The sequence below is a fragment of the Bos taurus genome, chromosome 18 (genome assembly GCF_002263795.3).
Source record: "Bos taurus isolate L1 Dominette 01449 registration number 42190680 breed Hereford chromosome 18, ARS-UCD2.0, whole genome shotgun sequence".
Classification (NCBI taxonomy): domain Eukaryota; kingdom Metazoa; phylum Chordata; class Mammalia; order Artiodactyla; family Bovidae; genus Bos; species Bos taurus.
In genome coordinates, this window is record NC_037345.1 from 8,274,861 (window position 1) to 8,300,590 (window position 25,730).

The 25,730-nt window shown below is 48.8% G+C and overlaps 1 long non-coding RNA gene across 1 annotated transcript; it reads left to right on the forward strand.

The window, feature by feature from the left end:
- The first annotated feature begins 15,832 nt into the window (after positions 1–15,832).
- LOC132342785 (uncharacterized) lies at positions 15,833–23,640 on the forward strand. Its single transcript, XR_009491274.1, has 4 exons — positions 15,833–18,805; positions 19,823–20,434; positions 20,625–20,703; positions 20,797–23,640. It is a non-coding gene; the product is annotated as an uncharacterized lncRNA (long non-coding RNA).
- The last annotated feature ends 2,090 nt before the right edge of the window (positions 23,641–25,730 follow it).

Consider the following 25,730-nt stretch of genomic DNA (forward strand, 5'->3'; position numbering starts at 1 on the left):
GAGAGTGAAAATCTTGGCTTAAAACTCAACATTCAGAAAACTCAGATCATGGCATCCGGTCCCATCACTTCATGGCAAATAGATGGGGAAACAATGGAAACAGTGAGATACTTTATTTTTGGGGGCTCCAAAATCACTGTAGATGGTGACTTCACCATGAAATTAAAAGACATTTGCTCCTTGGAAGAAAAGCTACGCCCAACCTAGACAGCATACTAAAAAGCAGAGACATTACTTTGCCAGCAGAAGCCCATCTAGTCAAAACTATGGGTTTTTCCAGTAGTCATGTATGGATGTGAAAGTTGGACTATAAAGAAAGATGAGTGCTGGAGAATTGATGCTTTTGAACTACAATATTGGAGAAGATTCTTCAGAGTCCCTTGGACAGCAAGGAGATCCAACCAGTCAATCCTAAAGGAAATCAGTCCTGACTATTCATTGGAAGGACTGATGTTGAAGCTGAAACTCCAATATTTTGACTACTGATGCTAAGAGCTGACTCATTTGAAAAGACCCTGATGTTGGGAAAGATTGAAGGTGGGAGGAGAAGGGGACAACAGAGGATGAGATGGTTGGATGGCATCACCAACTCAATGGGCCTAAGTCTGAGTAAACTCTGAGAGCTGGTGATGAACAGGGAGGCCTGGCGTGCTGCAGTCATGGGGTTGCAAAGAGTTGGACACAATTGAACTGAACTTAATTGACTTCACTTAGTGTGATAATCTTCAGGTTGATCCACATAGCTGCAAATGCATTACTTCTTTTTTGTAGCTGAGTAATATTCCATTATATATACTACGTATTATGTATCTTACATATTACATATGTTATGTTGTTGTTACTGTTCAGTTGCTCAGTCGTGTCCAACTTCTGCGAGCCCATGGACTGGAGCACGCCAGGCTTTCCTGTCCTTCACTGTCTCCCAGAGTTTGCTCGGTTTCATGTCCACTGAGTCAGTGATGCTACCTACTCATCCCATCCTTTGTCATCCCCTTCTTTTGCCTTCAGTCTTTTCCAGTATCAGTCTTTTCCAATGACTCGGCTCATACACACACACACAAACACACACACACACACACAGGTGGAGGGTAGCCACCACCACTCGCTCTGACACACGCCCCACATCTTCTTTATCCATTCCTCCGCTGATGGACATTTAGGTTGCTTCCATGTCTTGCCTGTTGTAAGCAGTGCCGCAGTGAACATTGCGGGGTGCATTTTAACCAGTCCCTGAAAATCTCTGTTCTACTTTCTGTCTCTGTGAATCTGGCTGCTCTGGGAAACTTATATAAATGGAGTCATACAATATCTGTCCTTTTGTGTCCGGCTATTAATACAGGAAGCACAGTGTGTTCCAGCTCCATGCAGGTAGCAGGTGTCAGCTTTCACTCCTCTCATGAAAGAGTAATATCCACTGTATATGCCACATTTCGTTTATCCCTTCCTCTGTCGATGTACATCTGGGTCGTTTCCATATCGGTATTGATATTTTTTAAAAGCTCCAAATTGATTCCGATGTGAAAGTAGGCACGAAAACGAAGGCCTTCGTTCTCAATCCCAGCTGCCCATTAGAATTACCTGGGAGCTGTAAAACACAGACAGAAAAACTCCCACAAACCCGATGCTGGTGCCCGTTCAGACAGACCTGCCTCAGCGGCAGCGCCTCTGAAAGTGAACCCCAGGAGTCCAGAAGAACACCCGCTTCCTTCCAGTGATAGAAGGCGCAGGCGCGTCGACTCATTTCCAAGTCTCTGCTGCCCCCTGGTGGCACAACTGACAGCATTCCTGGGCGCCTCGCTCTCCAGGACAGGCTTGCCCACCCACTGGGAGCCCACAGTGCCAGCCCTGCCCGGGGGCCTGGGGACCCTGCAGAACTCGACTTGTCCCCCCGCCCCTACTGTGCTTCCTCGCTGGCCTTGCGTGGCTCCATGTCTAGAGGGACAGAGGAGGTTGTTAGAGAGGAGAGGACACACACAGGCAGAAGACTCCACTTTGGGTGAACTTGAACAAGCCATTTAAACTGTGCCTCAGTTTCCCAGGCTTTCACGTGAGGAAAACCACCACCACTCCTCTGACGAGTCCCTGAGATCGCTGGTGGGCATGTCTATCAGCCTCTGGAAGGACCCAGGGCCGGTGCGTCCACCTCGGGCGTTTGGGGCTGGGTTGTTCCCTGTACCGGAGCCGTCCTGGGTGTGGTGGGTAGTTGAGCAGCTGCTGGGCTTCCGCCCACTAGCTGCCAATAGAAGCTCTCCATTGTGATCCTCAAAAATGTCTCCAAATGTGGACAGATGTCCCCCGAGTACAAGGTTGCCAGATAAAATACAAGTTTCCCAGTTACATTTGCATCGCAGATAAAAAGCTTATAAATTTTTAGTGGAATCATTTTGCAAAGATTGTGTTTTTATTTGTTAAGTCAGGAAACCCTACCTGGGGACAGAATCACCCATTCGAGAGCCCCCATCCTGGTGAGCTGTTGATAACTGTTTCGGAGGCTCAGATGCCAGATGGGGAGGTTGCATCTCGGTGGAACTGGGTTGAGACCACCATGGGTGCGTCTGGGGCTGCGCCCAGCAACGGTCAGCCCAGGACTAGGGGCCCCCGTCGAGGCGGAAGCTGGGTTCATGGTTGGGCCTTCTCAGTGACACACTAAGGGCCGGGCTGGGCGGGGCCACCCTGCTTCCCACACTGGGGGCTGTTGGGGGCAGGGCAGCTTGTGGCCGACCACAGATCAGAGCAGTGCACCCCCCAGCTCTTCCCCAGGGGGAGCCAGGCCCTCAGAGACGGAGGTTCAGGCCCAGCTTACTCACTTGCAAGAGGAAGGAACCGGGCCAAAGAGAGGCTGTGTGACTGGCCCCAAGTCACACAGCCAGCTCGTGGTGGTGCAAAGCTAGGGTCTAGGCCTTCTGCCCCTGGGTGGAGCCTGGGAGTGTCCTCGGTTTCTGGTAAGTTCTCTAGGAGCTCCAGGCATTTTCAGACACATCGAGAGGCACTCAACACAGGCTTCATGCCGAGGCTGGGCCCCCTGCGGTCTTCAGCTGCCCCCTCATTCTACTCCAGGGGAGCCCTGGGCCTCCTTCTGGGGCTGTCCCTGTGATGACCAGCTCTTGTTTCTGTCTGATGGGGAGAAGTGACTTGGGGAAGTGTAGACGCACATGGGTCCGGAGCCAGATGGTCTGGGGCTGGAGACTGACTCTGTGTCTCCCTGACTGTGACCTGAGGCACCCAGGGCCTCAGTTTCTTCCTCTGTAATATGGGAGTGATGAGAATGGTGTCCACTTTGTAGGGCTGTTTTAAGGATTCAATGGCTTAACGATTATGAGTGCTTAAGACAGTATGTGGCAGGTAGGAAGGTTTACTATTTATCTAACTTTCACCCCTTCTTGTGATGTCAAGCCTCCATCCCTCAGGGAGCTGATTCAGTGGGGCTGTCAGTCACAACCCTCCTCTAAGGGGTATGTTGACTCAGGCAAGGCCAATCACTGTACCCTATTGCCCCAGGAAGTCGCTGGGTTAGTGAGTAAGACCAGCCTGATGAAGGTCTAGTTCAGTCCCTGGGTCCAGCCTAACATGAAGCCCGTGTACTCCCTGGGATTCCCAACATGTAAGACTAATGCTCTTGTTTTGTTTAAACAAGTTTGAATAGAGTTCTGATCCATATCCCTTCTTTGCTCCATAGGACATGAAGGGTTTCTGCAGGACAGTCCCCTTCTCCCATGGGCTAGGGTCCCCAGTCTTGGTTTTGATCCAGCCCCACACTGGGTCACTCTTGCTCACTCAAAGAGGCAGGTCTTCTGTGCCTGAGCTGCAATCAGGGCTCACAACAGAAGGAAACAGACTTGTGTAGAGTACCTACCGTGCCCCAGGTATTGTGCTGGGGCTTTTGTTGTATTTACAGCTGAGGCGGCTGTGACTCAGAGAGGTGCAGTAACTTGCCCATGGCCATACAGTAAGGAAGTAGAATCCCTTCCATTTGAACCCAGGCAGTCTGGCTCCAAAGCAGGGGTACTTCTCACAGCACCCAGCGGCTTACTATTGGTGGGGGCATTTTTTTTCCCATTAAAAAATGTATAATATAAAATTCACCATCTAAGAGAGGGGATTTTGAAAGGCAGATATACCAAAAGATGAGGTAGAGAATTCACTACTCCTGGTGGGCTGGTGCCCCTGGAGAACGGAGGCCTGGGCTCATTCATTCATGCAACACACATTACGGGGCCCCTACTAGGTGTCTGGCGGGGTCCAAGGCAGGGCTCAGCGTTCAAGATGAGGCTGTGAGAGGACTCAGGTGAAGAGTTTAAGGTGACGCTCCTTCTCAGGGTTGACCCTGCATCTGCACAGCCCCCCCGCCCCGAGGTGACCCCACCCCAAATCCTGCGCCAGCAGCCTAGCTTGGACACTCTAGTCCTAGCCCAGGTTCGATATCAGACTTTGCACTTCTGCTGCAGGGGCCATGGGTATTCGATACCTGGTCAGGGAACTAAAGTCCCACAAGCACCCCACCCCACCCCCAAAAAAGATCAAGGAGAGTTTAGATAACCTGGCAGACACCCAGTCCAGCCAGGAAAGGAGCTTCCGACACACCGTCCCTGAGGAATGATTGTTGGCAAGGTTTCCAGGGTGGGGGCCACTTGGCACAGCACGGCCGAATCACTGGGGGTCTGGAGGGGAGACAGGGCAGGTGCACCCCTGCTCGCGGGCACTCCAGGTTACCACCTGTGACAGCATCCTCAAGGGCAGGGATGCCGCCACCGTCAGGGCCCCTCTCCAGGGTGCTGATGTTCCAACTGCGGCTCCCAAGCTGGCCGGCCCCTCAGAGCCCTGGGCCCAGCTCCGAGACCCCCTCTAAGCTTCCATGTTGTCATCATCACCTGCTTCCCGTGTTCCTCCTGCCCCGGGGGTGGTGGCCGCCCTGGGTCATGTTAGCCCACAGTACCTCATCGTCCCTGTGTTGTGTTTTGGGTTTGCAATCCCTGGCTGGCAGTCCCATCACAGTGTCTCTGAGCAAAGAAGCAGGGTGCTTTTGGTGTCCTGGAGGGAGTCTCGGTGACGCCAGAGGAAAGCGCGTCAGCTGGTAAGGAGCTGAAGATGGTGCAGGCAGAGGCACCTGCGGGGCCAGGAGCCATGAGGCTGGAGGGATCAAGGCACGTCCCAAAGCCAAGGGCACTGGAGGAGTGACAGGGTGACAGAGCAAGGTGAGGCTGCACGGGTTGGCCCTTGTGGGCTGTGGAACAGAGCCTCAATGAGATCCCGAGGGCACTGCAGAGCCATGGAAGTGTCAAGTGACTGACTGACATGATCGGATTTATTTTCCAAAAGATTGCCTTGGAACAGTGAGCCTCCCTTATTACAGGAGCCTACCTCACTGGAGGGGGCAGGAGTGGGAGTAGGTCCATTCCAGGGTGGGGTCTCTCCGATGGTGAGGAGCAGTCTGCCTGGGGAACCCCAGGCTTGTTTCCTGTAACCCCCACCTTGGGCCCTCGCTCCTAACTGCAACTATCCCTGGGGATTTGTTGGTGGCCCGGATGTCCCCAGGGCTTATCTGCTTTGGGCAGAACCTTGTGAGTCCATCAGTGGTTCTTTCCATGAGATGTCGTAACAAGGAAGAGAACAGTTACTCCCCAGGCTTCTTCTAGGCCCACACCTAGAATAATAATGTCCTTCAAATAATTAAAAACATTTTTTTAAACTTACTTGTGTATTTATTTTTGGCTGCACTGGGTCTTCATTGCTGTTGGTTGTGGCAAGTGGGGGCTACTCTCCAGTTGCATGGGCTTCTCTTCATTGTAGTGACTTCTCTGTTAGCACAGGCTTTAGGCATGAGGGCTCAGTAGTTACGGCGCATGGGCTTAGTTGCCCTGCAGCATGTTGGATCTTCCTGGACCAGGGATTGAACCCATGTCCCCTGCGTTGGCAGGCAGAGTCTTAATGACTGTACCATCAGGGAAGCTCTTCAAATAGTATTTTTAAGTGTATAAAATAGAGTTCAAGGAGTCTTGAGGACGCTGGTTATATTGAATACAGTTAAGATAAAAAGCATCCAAATTTGTGATATAATAATTCTATGCTTGTTAGTAACATATTTAATAACCAGCTCTAGCAAGCAGTCTAATAATGTTAGACTTTCCAAGAAGCGATGAGCATCGATGATATCTTCAGATGTCGGCAACAACTATGTGTGGGGTGAAGACATCTGCAGTCTCTGAGAGTGAGGAAGTCACAGGCCTTGCTGATGCTCCTGTGTCCTTTGCCTACAGTCGTCATGGAAGGAAATGTGAAATTCAGTTAAAGGTCAGCGTAATGAAGGTGTCATTTTTCCCCACATCTGTATTAGTCAGCCCTGGCTACCATAATAAAATACCATAGACTGAGTGGCTTCAGTCAATATCAATAACCTCAGATTCGCAAATGACACCACCCTGTGTCAGCAAGCAAAGAGGAACTAAAGAGCCCCTTGATGAAAGCGAAAGAGGAGAGTGAAAAACTGGCTTAAAACTCAGCATTCAAAAAACAAAGATCATGGCATCCGGTCCCATCACTTCAAGGCAAATACATGGGGAAACAATGGAAACAGTGACAGACTTTATTTTCTTGGGCTCCAAAATCACTGCAAATAGTGACTGCAGCTATGAAATTAAAAGACACTTGCTCCTTGGAAGAAAAGCTATGATCAACAAGCTAGACAGCGTATTAAAAAGCAGAGACATTACTTTGCCAACAAAGATCCGTCTAGTCAAGGCTATGGTTTTTCTGGTAGTCATGTATGGATGTGAGAGTTGGACCATAAAGAAAGCTGAGCGCCGAAGAATTGATGCTTTTGAACTGCGGTTTTGGAGAAGATTCTTAAGAGTCCTTTGGACTGCAAGGAGATCAAACCAGTCAATCCTAAAGGAAATCAATCCTGAATATTCATTGGAAGGACTGATGCTGAAGCTGAAGCTCCAGTACTTTGGCCACCTGATGCTAAGAACTGACTCATCAGAAAAGACTCTGATGCTGAGAAAGATTGAAGGCAGGAGGAGAAGGGGACCACAGAGGACGAGATGGTTGGATGGCATGACTGACTTGATGGATATGAGTTTGAGCAAGCTCTGGGAGTTAGTGATGGACAGAGAAGCCTGGCGTGCTGCACTTCATGGGGTGACAAAGAGTCAGACAGGATGAGTGACTGATCTAATTGAACTGAATGGCTTCAATGCCAGATATTTATTTCTCATAGTGCTGGAGGCTGGAAGCCTGAGATCAAGATGCTGGTCAATGTAGTTCCTGGTAAGAACCCACTTCCTGGCTGTCAAACGGTTGCTTTATCACTGTGTCCCAACATGGCACTAATCCCATGATAGAGGGTCCTACCCTCTTGACCTTTAACTATAATCATCTCCCAAAGCACCTCCCCCCCGCCCCCCCCCCCCCCCCCCCCGCTTAAGTATTATCATGTGGAGGATATCAGGGGCACACAGACTTTCATCAGAAATAGCATCCAAATTCATGGACCCCTTTAACCACAATCTTCAAAATAAACTGTTCTAGTGGAAAGGGCCTGTATGTTTATTAGAAATACTTTCTTGAGCTGCTTAGGGTGGAAGGTGGACCCCTGAAGTTATGTTCAAGTGGCAGCGACCACTAAACTGCCTGTTGGGGGATGGTGTCCTGTTGACTGGAAGACCCTTCCCTTCGTTGAGCACCCAAATGCACCTGGCTCTGGAGCTAGGGCTGCCTGGGTGTAAACCTCATTGTCTCCCTACTAGCCTCAGTTTACTCATCAATTCAATGGGGTAATAATCCCTCTGGTGAGTATTTTTGTTTGGTTGGTTGGTTGTGCCAGCTGTGTGTTGAGGTACATGGAATCTTCAATCATCATTGCAGCATATGGTGTCTTTTAGATGTGGTATGTGGAATCTAATCCCCTGATTGGGGATTGAACCCTGGCCCCCTGCATTGGGAGCACAAACTTTTAGCCATTGGACCACCGTGGAGGTCGTGTTCTTGGGTGATTAACTGGCTCATCTGTGTGAAGTGTCACCCAGTGTGCATGCTAGCAGACAGGCACGGTCTAACCCAACATCCACCTTCCTGTCTGCGGTCCGTCTCCCACCTGCCTTGAGGGAACAAGTTCGCACACACTGCAGGTCTGTGGGTTGATGGTGCGGACTGTCCCTGACCTGATGATCACAGGTGTGATCATCTGATCCCACCTAAGCTAGTCCCTTTGTTCCATCTCCATTCAGAAGCGGGCTCAGGCAGGGGCACTTCGTCCACGTTGGGAGCTGATGAGAACTTGGGCTTAGGGCTTTCGCTTGATCTGGTGGGTCAGGAGCTCTCCTTGTGGATGAAAAGCTGGGAGAAGGGAACTTGGAGCTCCCGAGGCTACTGTGGGAGACAACCTGCCTGAGGGCAAAGTCCCCATCAAGGGAAATGACAGGGTGAGATGGAGAGAGGCTGCGTATTATGACGTCATCTGACCTCCTGGGTCCAGCTGTGACCACAGGCCTGGGCTCTTAGTTACATGAGCTGATCACCTCCCTTCTTGTTCAAGCCAGTTTAGTTGAATTTTCTCTCACTTGCAAGCAGAAGATTCCAGTTGCACAGCAGTAGTCTCCGTAAGTGCTGCAGTTGACCCTCGAACAACATGGGTTTGACTTTGGTCAATATGTACTTACCGCGCAACTCACAGTTGGTTGGAAGCCTGGATGCAGAACCTGGGATTGTGGGGTGGGGTGCAACTGACTGTGAGGTTATAGGCGGATTTTTGACTTAAAGGGGGTTGGCACCAGAAGCCTCTCATTGTTAAAGGGTCACTTGTAGTAATGGTGGGGGTGATGAGGCAGGTGTGGAAAAGGAGCTGCGAAAGACTTTAATTGCTCTGAATGGTGACGGGAAAAGGAATTTTAAATTTTGAGAGAAATGTGGAGAGCTGGAAAGGGAAGGAAGGGGAGATACAAAAAAGTGCTGTTTTTTCTAGAACAAAAAGGTCTAATCTTAACCCCAACACTGTTGTGGATTTTAAAAAGAATTGTGCAGTGGAACTTTCCATCCTTCCATAAACATTCGGTGAAGAATATAGGAATCGTTAAATGCTTGTTGTAAATGAATCCCAGAGAAGGGGCTGTATTCAGTTACACTTGGTGTCAGAGGTTCCCTTGCTTCTGTTGCAACCTCATGCCAGGGTGTCCAGCTGCAGAGATTGAATCTTGGCTGGTCTAAGCCAAAATGACATTCCTCATCCTCTTCCCACTGATTGGACATGTGCTCTTAATTACATGAGCTGATCACCTCCTTGGTCCTGACCTACAAGAAGTAGGTAGGGTTTCCAGAAGCCTTCCATGATGACCTGTGGCCGCATAGATCTTTGTTTTCTCTGAGTTCCAGTATTCTCTGAGTGTTGCCATCAAATATTTCTGCCTCTGACTATTCTCTGACTCTCCAGCTTGAATTTTCTTGAATTCCACCTACACCCCCTGAAGTGTGCTTGTGCACACACACACACACACACACACCCTTTCAAAACAATGAATATAATTTTAGGAACTGTATGCAAAATATTCAACGTCCAGGAAGACTTGAGCACTGAAGTATGAATGGCCACTGGCCACAGACAACTGCTGCTGCTGCTAAGTCACGTCAGTTGTGTCTGACTCTGTGCGACCGCATAGATGGCAGCCCACCAGGCTCCCCCGTCCCTGGGATTCTCCAGGCAAGAACACTGGAGTGGGTTGCCATTTCCTTCTCCAATGCATGAAAGTGAAAAGTGAAAGTGAAGTCGCTCAGTCGCATCCAACTCTTCTCGAACCCATGGACTGCAGCCCACCAGGCTCCTCCGTCCATGGGAGTTTCCAGGCAAGAGTACTGGAGTGGGTCGCCAGTGCCTTCTCCACAGACAACTGGCCATCTGGTAAATGCCAACTATATATCTACCCCAAGGACAGCATGGGCTGGGTCCTGGGGATGCAGTGATAAATCACGTACATTTATTGCTCTCGAATCAGGCAGTCTGGTAGCTTCTTTAAGAAAATGCAGGTAAATCTAGAATATAAGCATCTAGTATTTCCCCTGTAAACCTGAGGCTTTGACCTTGGCTGCAGCTCATGTGAGGAGCTTTCTCCAAACGGATTCAGCTTAGTCCAGACTGATTCAGCGGATCTCCGTTGGCATGGGCATGTGGGTTTTAACAAAGAGGAGGTTGAGAACTCTGCTTTCAGCTATTGATTCAGAAGCAGACTTCGGTCGCCAGACTTTATTCTTGAACTTCCTGCCTGTAATACAACTATTTGACTATCTGAAGGAACCAGATAACTTTTAAAAGGTGCTTTTCTTCTTTTTTTCTTCACTGCTTAGAAGGTGCGGGTGTCTCAGGGAGGAAGAAACAGGGTGTGCTTCTGAGGAAATATGCCATAGGAACCAAAGGACCGAACCTCAGGGCCTTTAGAAGACTCAGCAGTGAAATGAATACCATGATCCTCCTAAACGAACCTCTGCTGACCCTGAAGTCCGTCAGAGGTAGTCGCAACCGATAGATTCCCAGGGTGGTGTGGTCACAGAGCCAGTCTGCTGAATAAAGGGAAATGGAAAGTGATTTTAGGCCTGCTTGGTGCCTCCGGTTTATAAAGACAGTATCTATTCCCACCCCAAGTCTTTGTGCCACGTGGGCTTACCACCAGGACTCTTTCCAACCTCTTCAACCCCAGTACCGTTTGAGACCACAACTCCCAGAAAACACCTAGGCCGGAAGCGGAAGCGTGCCGGCGGATGTGGCAGCTCTGTATTCTGGGAAGTGTAGTCTACAGAGGTCGAAAGAGCCCTGAGAGTGATGCGTTCTGGGGAAGGTAGTTTTCAGGTAGCTTGATAACGGGAAGGTGAAAACCAAGACGACATCATCTGAGCAGAAAGCTTCAGCCAGAGATCGGCAAATTTGCGATTTGGAGTTACATTGTTGGGTTTTGTTTTTTTTGTATCTGTCCACCTCTCCAGCATCCTAGGAGGCTATTCTCACTTCTGGGATGTCAGACTGGTCTGGGTTGGTTATTCCTCGCTCAAACTGTAGTCTAAATAGATGCAGGCTATCTCCCTGGGTCAGGAAGATCCCCTGTCGGAGGGGGTGGCAGCCCACTCCAGTATTCTTGCCTGGAGAATCCCATGGACAGAGGGGCCTGGCAGGCCACAGTTCATAGTGTCACAAAGAGTCAGACACGGCTAAGCGACTGAGCACACAAACTGTAGTGACCAGGCTGCATGACCTCCTGAGGCTGTTTGCATCTCTGTAAAATGAGTGTGTTAAGAATGCACACTTCACAGACATACATCAGGCGTTGCTTAATAAACCCCTCTTTTTGAATCTTAGCAGCTTACTTAACAAACAGATGTGTTTTCTAACAAAGATCAAGAATTCTGCTCCAGGAGAATTCTTTGGGCTTTGTCTTTGGAAGATGGGATTTTCTTTGGATTGTTGCCCAAACTCACAGGGGAAAATGTAAGGAAATCTTGTCAGACAGTGGCTTAGCAAGGCTGCGTGGCCTACTAGCCAGGACACAGGGAGAAAGTTTGAAAGTACGACAAGCTTCAGGGACAAGCATCCTCACAGTGTAAGTGGAAGTATTAATAAACATATGCTCTGTAAAGGGCTATTCAGCAATAATGTTCAGGATTACAAATGCATATATATGTAAGTACAGTGATTTATCTTCTAGGTATATATCCTATAGACCTACTCTATACTCAGAAACTTCCAAAATGACAGTTTTAAAAATGTTCATTGCGTCATTTTGTATAAAACAAATTATTGGAAATCATCTAGACATCTTTGGATAGAGGACTAGCTATACAATTTGTATACACTGGGTACTCGGTTGTCATAAAAAATAATGAGGTGTAATGTCAGCTATGTACTATTTCTGCAAAAAAAAAAAAAAAAAATGTCCTGAAGGATTTGGGGAAATCCAAATTGAGGGATAGTTTGCAAAACTGGCCTGGATACTTAAAAATGTCAATGTTCTAAAAGACTGGAGAAGCTGGGACTGTTCTAGATTTAGTGACATGACTATAAATGCAATGGGAAATCCTTCATTGAAACCTGAGTATTTTTAAAGGTTTTTTAAATTAGATACCTGGGGCAGTGTGATTTTAGGCAGTATAGTACATGACAGCATTGTATTGATACTGTGTATCCTGAATGTGATCATCATAATGTGGTTATGGAGGAGAATATCTTTCTTCTCAGGAGATACCTGATAACATATTTAGGATTGAAATACTAACTCTTGGATAGCTTAGGAAAAAAAAAGAAAGATAGAACAAACATGGCCTGTATTAATAATTGTTGCTGTTGTTCAGTCACTAAGTTGCATCCAGTCCTCTGCGATTCCAGGAACTGCAGCACACCAGGCTTCTGTCTTTCACTATCTCCTGGAGTTTGCTCAAACTCATGTCCGTTGAGTCAGTGATACCATCCAACCATCTCGTCCTCTGTTACTCCCTTTTCCTCCTGCCTTCAATCTTTCTGAGCATCAGGATTTTTTCCAGTGAGTCGGATCTTCGCATCAGGTGGTCAAAGTATTGGAGCATCAGCATCAGTCCTTCCAGTTAATATTCAGGGTTGGTTTCCTTTAGGATTGACTGGTTTGATCTTGCTGTCCAAGGGACTCTCTCATGAAGTTAAAAATATGATTGTTTATTTTCCTATTCTTGCAACTTTTTTTTTATAGCATTAAAATATTTCAAAGTAGAAAGTAGGGAGGAAAAAGAAAGAGGAAGCACCATATGTACTGATAGGGGAAAAGCTTCAACAAATGTTGGTGAACTTTTTAAAAAGCAAGATGCAGAGTAATAGGTGTAGAATGCTGCATTTTTGTGAAAGAGCACAAAGACTGACCCCAGAGGAAAACAGAAGAAAGAGGTGACAAAGGCTGCCTCTGGGAAGGGGAAGTGGGGGTGAGGGGGCAGGAGGGGGGAAGGGATGTTTCTCACATTTAGCCTTCTATATCTTTTGAATTTTGTATTGCATGTATAATCTATTCAGATTTAAAAAAAAAAAAAAAAAACCTAACAACTTCAGAGAAGATTGTTTCTGGGAAAGCACTTGTGGTCAGAAAACCCCAGACTGGGCTCCCCGATTCCCCAGCTGTAGACCCAACAGCAAACCCGAAACAGAAGGAAGGAAAACCAGTTACTTTCACATCCTTTCCCACATCTGACCCTCATCACAAGTGAGCCAGGCAGGTTTTCTTGGGCCCTTTTTACAAACTGGAAAACGGAGGCTCGGAGAGTCTTAGCAACTGGTGCAAAGTCATCTGGTAGGCCACTGCCAGAGCTGGGATTGAAACAGAGTCTTCTCTAGTGACCCAGCCTGGCTCCTTCCTCCCCCAGGGTACCTGTCTGAGCCCTGAGGGCTAGGGGTGGCAGGAGAGGGCCCAGGGTGGAGCCTGCATGCCAGCCCAGCTGCCTTCCATTGCTGCTTTTACGCGGGGCTCTCCAGGCAGGAAACAGAAGTTGATGCTGGGCGTCCAAAGCATTTACATGTTCATGCATTACTGGTTTGGGGGTTTATTTGGGGGACCTCTGCTAACTCAGCCAAAGAACCTAAAATCTGATCCCATCTGGGCTGGTTTTTACCATTTCTGTAATCTTAAATCTTAAAGTGGTCTTTTTATTAAAAAAAAAATTAAAGTATTAGATGGATGTTGTTACCGATTCAGCAGTAATGTATTTAGAGGACAATTTGGTTCTGTCAAAATTTCAAATGCTCGCACACACACACACACACATATATATATTATAGATTATATGTTATGTATTATATGTGTCATATATGTGTGTTATATATTATATATATAAAATATATGTTTTGCTATATGAGCCAGAACTTATGGATGTTGGTTTTTTCTATGATTATCCTCACTCAGGTGTTCAAACATACACGTGCAAAGATGCATTGCTTATAAAAGAAAGACCCAAAACTGTAAACAGCCCATCAGAAGGCAACCCGCTAAACACAGTGGGTCTCCATCCACACAAGGGAATGACAAGTGGCATGGTGATTCAACACAAAACTAAACAAAGCAAAGCATCATGAAGTTGGCTGTGTTTCCTGGCCCAGAAAGAGGTCCTCAATATAGTGAGTTAAAAAATGACCTCATTTTGGGGGGGTGGGAAAGCCAGCTAAAAGCATATATACACAGAGCTATATGTGACTGAATAAACATAAAAAACAATTTATAAGATTAGAAAGCAAATTATTTGACAGGAATGTAAAAATGGCATTTTATTTTCATTGATTAGTGAGGTTGACCTCACTAATCTTTTTTTTTTTTGAGTTGGCCAATTTTTTTCCTCTTGTGTGAACTGCTGAAATGTTACTGTCCCTTGCTGTTCAGTCACATACAAATAGTGTGAAATTCTGTACCATGTCTCATAAGAGTTTCTATTTAGATGACCAGTGCTTCCTTCACGAGGGTATTTTGGAAAAGAGGTTTCTGAACGTGAAGTAGAGGGCACTCTCCATCTTAATGTGATGAATTAGCCTGTGAAATGAAGGGCTCTGGAAGATAAGGAAGCTTTCTGCCCAAAGCATTGATCCTATTTCTTCCTTTTAATTTTAGGGCGTTCTTGGCGCAGCGTTTGACCGTGGGGGTGGTTGGATTGTTTGAAAGAGGGAGGCGTGAGGGGAACTAGAGATTGATGACCAAGGTCAAGACGAGGGTGGGTGAGTAAAGCGGCCTCGGGTCCACCCTGAGAGTGAACATTTCAGGAGTTGGAGAATTTCAGGACACAAAGGGTAAGGAGGGGCTCACTCCTGGGGGCCCGTCCTGGGCACTTCACGAACCATCTGTCATCAGCTACCTCACTCAGGGCTGCGGTGGTGCTGAGCATTTCTGCTCAACTGGATTCACTGTGGTGGGGGGGCAGACACAGCTAATTCTGCCTGCAGGTCAAGGCTACAGAGTTTGGGCTCAGCTCCCAAGATGGGGCCCCAGACCCCTTGTGCTATGCCGTTCGGCGTGCTGAGTGATACCAGCATGTTGTCTGGAGGTGTGCAGGGTTAGATTGTGTTTCGGAGGGGATTCGGAATAGGTCTCTGGAGAGATGGAAACCATCTGTTTTTGTCCCTCAGATTTTTCTGATTCTCTCTCCATTCATGGTAGCAGCATGGCTACCTCTCTCTGAACCCACCCCACGTACAGTCTCTGCCTGCTGCCAGCCCTCAGCCCTGCCTCCCAGAGAGGAGAGGCAACCTGCCGGCCTCAGAGATCCCCTGACATGGCAGTGGTTAACACAGGACTTCTCTGGCGGCTCAGCAGCTAAGACTCCTCCATGCCCAGATTCGATCCCCGGTCAGAGAACTAGATTCCACGTGCCACAACTAAAGATCCCATGTGCTGCAACGAAGATCTGGTGCAGCCAAAAAAACCCCAAACAAGAGCTGACACTGGTCAGACTTTCACCGCCTACCACGCGTGGCATTTAGCACTTGGTATCTCAAGCTTCACTGAATTCTCACCACAAGCTGGGGGCTCTTGTTGTTTCTAGGTTGCTGATGAGGAAACAGCCTGTCTGACCACAGAGCCGACAAAGGGGAGCAGGATTTGAACCCAGAACCCCATGATGCCCATCCTCCCTTCTCGTGGCCGTGAGCCTCCTGGGTGCTGGGCACTGGCCCTGGGACTCCCATGGTCCTCCGTCCCTGGACCTCGGGCGCCCCTGGGCCGGAGGGTTCTAGAGTGTCTTCAGGACATCGGAGCGGGGTTAAAGCAGGTTTCCTCTTGGCCGGCCAGAGGTTCCAAGAAGCGCTGGGCCAGCCTGGCCCCTTTTCCTCCGAGGGGATGGGGCGGGGCGGGTTGGGACACGTCCTCTTTTAGGGCTCTCTCTCTCTCTTTCCTCTCTCGCTGCTTCTGACCACTTCCTCTTTGCCCTGGGGCGGAGGCAGCTGTGACCACACTCATGGCAGCTATCCAGAGAGTGGCCTCGGAGGCTCTCCTGGAAGGGCCCTCCTGCTGGCTAGGGGTCTTCTCTGCCTTCACTTCTGGGGTCCTGCCTTGAGCTCCAGAGCAGTGGAGTGTGGGTGGGCTCCCCAAGTGCTCCCTCACGGACCAAAAACCCCGACCCAGGGCTGCCCACCCTCCCTTCAGGCTCTGCCTGGGCTGAAACCGCTCCAGGCAGCTTCTGTGGAGGATGTGGCCCAAGTCCAGGACCCCTGCCCGGCGGCCAGACATCCCCGCCACCCGAGGGATACCCACAGAAGTGAAGGTGCAGCACCAGGCTCTCCGGCAGTGAAGGCTGCCCCCCGAGGCAGGGAGATGCAGCCTGGGAAGACAGTGGGCACCCAGAGACATAGGCCTGGCTTGGCCACTTGTTAGCTGGGGGCCTAGGGCAGGCTGCTTTTCTTCTTGGAGCCTCAGGTTCCACATCTGTGCAATGGACAGAAATAACATCTTCAAGGGTTGTAGTAGGAAGTAAATGAGGCACTACATGTACAGTGTGCTAAGTACAGAGCCCGGTACACAGCAGGCTCTTAATAGTGGTATCAGCTATTAACAGTCAGAGAAAGGTCGACCTCCTCAACTGTAGCCCACCAGCCTCCTATGTGCATGGAAAGTTCCAGGCAAGAATACCGGAGTGGGTTGCCATTTCCTACTCCAGGGGGTCTTCCTGACCCAGGAGTCGAACCCAGGTCTCCTGCACTGCAGGCAGATTCTTTAGCATCTGAGCTACCAGGGAAGCCCCATTATTAGGCAGAGCCTGCAGCTGGCCTGATCCTCTCAGGATGCCCCCCGCCCCACTAGTCACAGCCATCGGCCCGGTTCGTGGCCTCCCTGTCTCCACTCCCACCCGTGAAGTTGCCCTGGCTTGCTTCCCAGAGCCGGTACAGCCTCAAGCTCAGGTCCACAAGAAGGACACCTTTCTCTGGTTGGCAGCATCTCAGCCCCACCTAGCCAGTCTGGAAAAAGATCAATGTCAGTTATTGTTGGGGTGTCCAGCCCAGTATTGTGCCAAAGTCTGGGGTCTATCTTAATTCTTTTTTTGTTTTAAGTTTGTTTATTTACGGCTTCGCTGAGTCTTTGTTGTTGCGTGCGGATTTTCTCGAGTTGTGGAGAGTAGGAGCTGCTCTCCATTGCAGCGCGTGGGCTTCTCTTGTTGCAGAGCATGGGCTCTAGGGATCGAGCTCGGTAGCTCTGACGCACGGGCTTAGTTGCTCGTGGCATGTGGGCTGTTCCCGGATCAGGAACCAACCTGTATCCTCTGCATTAGCAGGCAGATTCTCAGCCCCTGGACCACCAGGGAAGACCTGTGTTAATTCTTGTGGTCAGATTTACAAAACATAAAATCAACATCTTAACCATTGTTAAGTACAGCTCTGTGGCATCGCGTGCATTCACATGGCTCTACGGGCATTACTAGTGCCCGTCTCTGGAACTTTTTATTTTTTTTAAATCTTCCCTGATTTAGACTCCATCCCCAGGAAGCACTAACCCCCCAGCCCCCTCTCCCAGCTCCTGGCACCCACCCTTCCGTGTTCTGTCTCTACGAATCTAATTGCTCTATGTGCCGCGTATAGGTGGAATCACACAGTATTTTGTCTTTTGCAACTGGCTTATTTCAACTGCCATAATGTCCTCAAGGTTCATCCCTGGTGTGGCAGGTGTCAGAATTTCTCTCCTTTTTGTGGTTGGATAACATTTCTAAAATACATTTTTTAAAAGATTTATTGCTTTGTTTTTGGCTGTGCTTGGGTCTTGGTCGTTACGTGTGGGCTTTCTCCAGCTGTGGCGAGCGGGGTTCCTCTTCGTTGGGTGTGTGAATGTCTCAGCGCAGTGCGTCTCTTATTGTGAAGCACGTGGGCTTCAGCAGCTGCAGTGCGTGGGCTCAGTGGTTGTGGTGCAAGGGCTTAGTTACTCTGCAGCACGTGGGGTCCTCCCAGGCCAGGGATCGAACCCGTGTCCCTTGCATTGCAAGGTGGATTCCTAACCACTGGACCCCCAGGGGAGCCCTGGATGATGTTCATGTTATGTCTAGACCATGTTTTGCTTATCTCCTCGTTCATCAGCGGCCACTTGGGTTGCTTCTACATCTTGGCTAACTGTGAATAATACTGCTAATGCTGCTGTGCAAGTATCTGTTCTTAATCCCGTTTTGACTTTTTGGGGTGTATAGTTAGAAGTGGAATGGCCAGGACATATGGTATTGATTTTTTCTTTTTTGAGGAGTTGCCCAAAGTCTTGAGGTGTTCATTCAGACCCAGTCACTGGGTAGGCCCCTCTAGCTGTACTGAGGACAGAGGGTGGACTCAGGAGGAGTCTGACGAGGTGGATGCCAGCCCTGCCTCTGCCGCTCACCAGGGCTGTGGCCTTGGGCAGGTCCCTTGCACTCCGTGTGCTTCCGTTTCCTCCGCTGTAGCTGGGATGTGCGGCGCTGCCTCGTGGGCTGTGATGATGGCTAGAGGATTCACTTGGAACTGTGCCTGGCACCCAGAAAGTGCTAGTAACCGTCCGCTCTGGTTACTGGTGCATGTGTGTGCTTGCTGAGATCCAGTCCTGCAGGCTCACTGCTTCCGCAGCACTGCACCAGCCTGGTTCCTCCATGGAGCATCCCTGGGGGGATACTCTGTCTTTCCCTAGGACTCAGGTTTCTTATTCCCCATTTCCAGGTTCCTGGGATCTCTCTTCATCTGGAGGGAGTCCCTGTCTCCCTGGCCGTGGCTTAACCCTTTTAAGACAAAAGCCAGAAAACAGTGCCTTGGACCACGTGTGGGAGAGCCTGAGCCAGGACTGGAGGGGACCCGGAGGGGACACTGCGCTGACCAACGCGGGCCCTGGCGCAGGTGAGGAGGAGCCCTCTTCTCTTCCCTTTAACCTGGACCGTATCCTTCCCCATGCCCGGGTCCAGTCGGAGCCCTGAGTCTGGGAGGGGACAAGGGACCTGGGAGGATGAATGAAGACAGGCCACAGCCAGGGTGGCAGGGATGGGAAGAGGCGCTCGGGACATGAAAGGAGCGCTGGTTTGGAGCCTCATCCTGAGGAGCGTTAGCTGGGGGGCTCGGGTGGTGGGCAGCGGCTGGGCAGGGAGAGGAGGTGGTCGAGGCCGGGACAGTCCCACCTGTGCTGGAGGCTAAGCTGGCATGAGGGCGCTGCTTGGCCAGCAGGCCTGCACTGGGTCCCCCTCACGGCCCTGCTGACCTGCGTGATTACAGGAGGAAGGAATGGCCAGACCTGGCAGGCCGAGGACTTTGGTCCTTGGAGACCTTGCCTGGGAGTTGACTCAGGGAAGCCAGGTCCCCCTGTAGGTTTGCCGCATTCACCTGTAATAGGGGGGACCAGAGAAGCCTCTGGAACCCCCTGCCCACCCCTTCCCCCCACTGCCTTCCTTGGTATCCTCTCTCCTCTCCGTTTGTCTTTGCCTGTCACCTCCTCCCGGGTGGGAGGTACTTTGGAAATTCCCAGAGCAGTGCATCCACAGTTTATCTGCATCTAGGCCCTTGTAAGAAGTCAGCACTCAGGACCTGCTTCAGTGAGTGACTCTTTGCACAGCCCTCTGGCAGATCTTTCTAATGGGGACCCCTCCCCCTCACACTTTTCGCTAGCTTTGTCAAAACCAGGCCTGTCTTAAATACTTGCAGAAATCCCCAAAGGGGATTACTAATACAAAGCAGGTATTACTAATACCTGCTCTGGGGTAGTAAATAGAATAGGCAATGAAGATTAAGCAGAATAACATGTAGAAGCTGCCTAGTTACTGCATTGTAGTTTTTTTTTTTTAAATCAGTTATTTTTAAAAATAATTATGTGAAAAAGGGGGGTGTTTTTAAAAAAATGTTTACTGAACACCTACTCTATCCCAGGTATACTGCAGCATGTGCACTCTGCCCTGAGAGTCGAGCTGACTTTCCAGCCTGGCTCAGCAGTGGTGACGCCTCGTCAAGGTCATCCATCTCTTTTTTGTGCTTTTGCAACAGCACAAAGAGAGGACGTGGAGGAGGAGGAAAGAGTCAGCTGTGCGTCCTCAGGCACAGTGCCTGGCCTCTCTGAGCCCCCGTTTCCTGATCTGTAAACGTGAGGCCGGAAAAGCCCTCTCCTGCTTCTCGTGGGTTGTGGGTCAGTCTTGGCAAAAGTTGGAAGGTACTGTCCCGCCAAGCAGGGAGATGGGCATCCAGGGGAGACCAGCCCAGCCTGAGCCTGTAACTGGAGCACCTGCCCTCAAGCTCCTGAAGCCACGTCTGCAAGCTCAGAGCACACCTCTCAAGGACACTAAGATGGGGCTCTCCTCCGGAGCTCCAGCCTGTCTGGAAAAGAATGTTCCTCCGAGTCCATGGAAAGACAGTCATTCCCCTGGTCTCCTGGGTGAGGGCGTGGTGATGCCCCTAGTCATCCCAGTGCTACCCTGACTCCAGAGTGGTCCATGGAGTTTGTCTCCATGGAGACCAGGGAAGGAGACAGCAATTCTGGGAGGAAAGGTGAGCTTTTTGTTTAAGGTTTCAGAGGTTGAGAAGGGTGGTGCTCAGCTGAGTGGTGGAGCCCCCGTTGTTCCATCAGGGTGAAGTGTCGGGTGGCCAAGTCCAGGACAGACAGGGAGGCCGAGTGGATGGCAGCTTTGTCCCTGGAGGGCCCAGCAGATAACTCATTACCGCCTGTCCTGCCTTTCAGACAGAGCTCGGTGGGGTGGGCGTGATGTGCCATGTTCTTGTCGTCTGTGTTATTACGGCCAGCGTTCAGCATGCTATGTGTAAGTCATCCACCTTAGTGATTATAAGATTATCGCTTTTAATGCTCACAGCAAAATTGTGAGGCAGTTGCTATTGCCATCCCCATTTTACAGATGATGAAACTGAGGCCCAGAGGGGTTTGGTATTGCACCCAAGTTTATACAGGGGAGGAGCAGAGCCTGGAGTCCAGCCCAGGTCATCTGAAGCCAGAGCTGGTGACCATGCCATAACTGTCACGGGCCAGAGGAGGGACAAGCAGAGAGCTAAGGCAGGGAAAGAAGAAAGGTAAGTCCTAGCACCCAGGTCTCACCCAAATCTCTGTTAATATTGGTGTTGAAGAGTCACCGACTTCATGAAGGGGTGTCATGGCTCTCATAGATGAGGCACTGGGAGTGCAGGGAGGCTCAGTGAGTCGCCCAAGCAAGGGAGCTGCAATCTGAACCAGATGTGTGGCTTGTTCAAAGACCCCCCTGCCCCCTATCCCACCACTTAGTCTTGCTTCTTTGGCCATCTGTACCAAATCTGATCCTTCTTAGAAAGCCTGGACCTGGAGCAGACACACCAGGAATCTACACGTGTTTTCTGAGATCATGTACAAGATCCCAGGCGTTTCCACTCGCTGCCTCTTTGGGCGAGGAAGAGGAAGCGTGGTAGGAAGTGTAGTGACCTCGTATCTTTGGTGCCTGGATGTTTCCCTGAGCCTGAACTCTGCTGAAATGGAGAGTTTTGAAATGAGAATCATGTTGGAGTATTGCATCTTTACTTGTGTGGGAGTCAAAGAAAAAGGAAATCTCTAGGAGGGACCTGAATTGAAAATTCTGTCCACCCACCCATCCGTCCTTCCTTCCGGTCTCCAACCATCCATCACCCATCCACCCACTCACCCATCCTTCCATCTATCCTCCCAGCCACCCACCTGTCCTTTCTTCCATCTAGCCATCCATTCACCCACCCATCCACTGACTCATTTACCCACTCACCCATCCTGCTATCTATCCATCCATCCATCCACCCACCCTCCATCCTTCCTTCCTCCCATCCATACATTCATCCAACCAGTCACCCATCCTTCCATCCATGCATCCATGCACCCACCCATGCACCCAGCCTTCTGTCTGTCCCCCTCCCATCCATCCACCACTCACCCATCCATCCTTTCTCCCATCCACACATCCACCCACCGCTCCACCAACTCATCCCTCCTCCTTCCCACCCATACATTCATCCAACCAGTCACCTATCCTGCCATCCATGCATCCATGTACCCACCCATCCACCCACTCATCCATCCTTCCATCTGTCCCCCACCCATCATCCATCTATCCATCCCTTTACAAATCTTTATTAGTAGGAGAAGGACATGGCAACCCACTCCAGTGTTCTTGCCTGGAGAATCCCAGGGATTGGGGAGCCTGGTGGGCTTCCGTCTGTGGGGTCACACTGAGTCGAACACGACTGAACTGACTTAGCAGCAGCAATCCATTGCTTCTTGACTCCAAAACTTTGTGGTGTAAACAACAACAGTAATTTATTGTCTCGTGGTTTCCAAGAGTCAGGAATTCAGGAGCGGCTGTCAGTGCTTGCTATTGGTGAGAAGCCTCAGTCCCTCTCCACAGGAACCTCTCCAGGGGCTCCTTGAGTGTCTTTACAACATAGTGGCTGGGCCTGAGAGAGTGGCCCAAGGGAGCACCGCAAAAGCCACCATGCCTTCATAACCTAGCCTCACACGTCACACACTGTCCCTCCCACGGGATTCTGCTAAGGCAGAGGCAGCCCTTGTTCAGTGTTGGGGGAGGCATCATAAGGTCGGTCATAAATCCAGGAGACGGAGATCAGAGGAGCCATCTAGGAGGTTGGCCACCACATCCATCCATCCATCCATCAAGTTTTATTGAGGTATAATTCACATACCATACCATTCACCCATTTGAAGTGTATATTCAGTGGCTTTTAGTGTATTCACGGGGTTGTAAACCATCACCACGATCGATTTTAGAACGTTTTTAGTCACCCCAAACAGAAACCCCACACCCATTGCAGCCACTCCTCATTTCCTCTTTCCCCAACCACCTTCAATCACAAATTCACCGTCTGTGTCTGTAGATTTGCTTATTCTAGCCGTTTCATGTAAAAGGAATCACACACTGGGTGCTCTTTTATGACTGACTTTCACTTTGCATGACGTTTTCAAGGTTCATTCATGTTGTAGTATGTATCAGTGCTTAATTTATTTTTATTGCTGAAAATACTCCATCATGTGGATATTCCACAATTTGTTGATCCATTCATTCGCTGATGGATATCTGAGTCATTTCCACCTTTCGTCTATTATGAATAATGCTTATATTAACGTCATGTACAAGTTTTTGTGTGAATATACATTTTCAGTTCTCTTGGGTATCCACCTGGGCGTGGAATTGCTGAGTCATATAGTAACTCTATTTTTAACCTTTTGAGGAACTGCCAGACTGTTTTCCAAAGCAGCTACACTATTTTACATTCACACCAGCTGTGTATGAGGGTTCTAATTGCTCCCTCTTCCTTGCCAACACTTGTTATTGTCTTTTTTACATCTGCAGTCCTAGTGGGTGTGAAGTGGTATCTCATGTGATTTCACTTTGTATTTCCCGAATGGCTAATGATGAAGAGCATCTTTTCATGCTCTTATCAGCCATTTGTATATCTTCTTGGGAAAAATGTGTATTTGAATTTTTTTTGCTCATTTTTAAATTGGGTTCAGTTCAGTCGCTCAGTTGCATCCGACTCTTCTTGACGCTATGGACCGCAGCACACCAGGCCTCCATGTCCATCACCAACTCCTGGAGTTTACTTAAACTCATCACCATCGAGTTGGTGTTGCCATCCGACCATCGCATCCTCTGTCATCCCCTTCTCCTCCCACCTTCAATCTTTTCCAGCATCAGGGTCTTTTCCAATGAGTCAGCTTTTCGCATCAGGTGGCCAAAGTATTGGAGTTTCAGCTTCAGCATCAGTCCTTTCAATGAACACTCAGGACTGATCTCCTTTAGGATGGACTGGTTGGATCTCCTTGCAGTCCAAGGGACTCTAAGGAGTCTTCTCCAACACCACAGTTCAAAAGCACCAATTCTTTGGTGCTGAGCTTTCTTTATAGTCCAACTCTCACATCCATACATGACCACTGGAAAAACCATAGCCTTGACTAGACGGACCTTTGTTGGCAAAGTAATGTCTCTGCTTTTTAATATGCTGTCTAGGTTGGTCATAACTTTCCTTTAGAGGAGTAAGCGTCTTTTAATTTCATGGCTGCAGTCACCATCTGCAGTGAGTTTGGAGCCCAGACAAATACAGTCGCTCACTGTTTCCATTGTTTCCCCATCTATTTGCCATGAAGTGATGGGACTGGATGCCATGATCTTCATTTTCTGAATGTTGAGCTTTAAGCCAACTTTTTCACTCTCCTCTTTCACTTTCATCAAAAGGCTCTTTAGTTCTTCTTCACTTTCTGCCATAAGAGTGTTGTCATATGCATATCTGAGGTTGTTGATATTTCTCCCAGCAATCTTGATTCCAGCTTGTGCTTCATCCAGCCCATCGTTTCTCATGATGTACTCTGCATATAAGTTAAATAAGCAGGGTGACAATATACAGCCTTGATGTACTCCTTTCCCGATTTGGAACCAGTCTGTTGTTCCATGTCCAGATCTACCTGTTGCTTTCTGACCTGCATACAGATTTCTCAGGAGGCAGGTCAGGTGGTCTGGTATTCCCATCTCCTTCAGAATGTTCCACAGTTTATTGTGATCCACACAGTCAAAGGCTTTGGCATAGTCAATAAAGCAGAAATAGATGTTTTTCTGGAACTCTCTTGCTTTTTTTTTTTAATACAAAGGCTTTCAATTTTATTTTATTTTTAACAAACATACATGGGACTCGATAAAGGTTACTAACTGAACGAGCTCTAACAGCAGGTGCTCTGTGGCTTTGACACACTCAACTTCTAAATGATCAGCGAGCTAGTTAGGGTTGTACACTTGGTGCTTCTTGTTGTTGTTCAGTCACTCAGTCGTGTCCAGCTCTTTGCCGCCTCATGGGCTGTAGCCCACAAGGCTCCTCTGTCCTTGGGATTTCCCAGGCAAGATTATGGGAGTGGGTTGCCAACTCTCTTGTTTTTTTGATGATCCAATGGATGTTGGCAATTTGATCTCTGGTTCCTCCTGCCTTTTCTAAAACCAGCTTGAATATCTGGAAGTTCATGGTTCATGTTTTGCTGAAGCCTGGCTTGGAGAATTTTGAGCGTTACTTTATTAGTGTGTGAGATGAATGTAGTTGTGCAGTAGTTTGAGCATTCTTTGGCATTGCCTTTCTTAGGGATTGGAATGAAAACAGACCTTTTCCAGTCCTGTGGCCACTGCTGAGTTTTCCAAATTTGCTAGCATATTGAGTGCAGCACTTTCATAACATCATCTTTTAGGATATGAAATAGATCAACTGGAATTCCATCACCTCCACTAGCTTTGTTCGCAGTGATGCTTTCTAAGGCCCACTTGACTTCACATTCCAGGATGTCTGGGTGAGTGATCACACCATTGTGATTATCTGGGTCGTGAAGATCTTTTTTGTACAGTTCTTCTGTGTATTCTTGCCACCTCTTCTTAATATCTTCTGCTTCTGTTAGGTTCATACCATTTCTATCTTTTATTGAGCCCACCTTTGCATGAAATGTTCCCTTGGTATCTCTAATTTTCTTGACGAGATCTCTAGTCTTTCCCATTCTGTTGTTTTCCTCTATTTCTTTCACTGATCACTGAGGAAGGCTTTTTTCCTCTCTCCTTGCTATTCTTTGGAACTCTGCATTCAGATGCGTATATCTTTCCTTTTCTCCTTTGCTTTTTGCTTCTCTTCTTTTCTCAGCTATTTGTAAGGCCTCCTCAGACAGCCATTTTGCTTTTTTGCATTTCTTTTTCTTGGGGATAGTCTTGATCCCTATCTGCTGTACAAAGTCATGAAGCTCTGTCCATAGTTCATCAGGCACTCTGTCTATCAGATCTAGTCCCTTCAATCTATT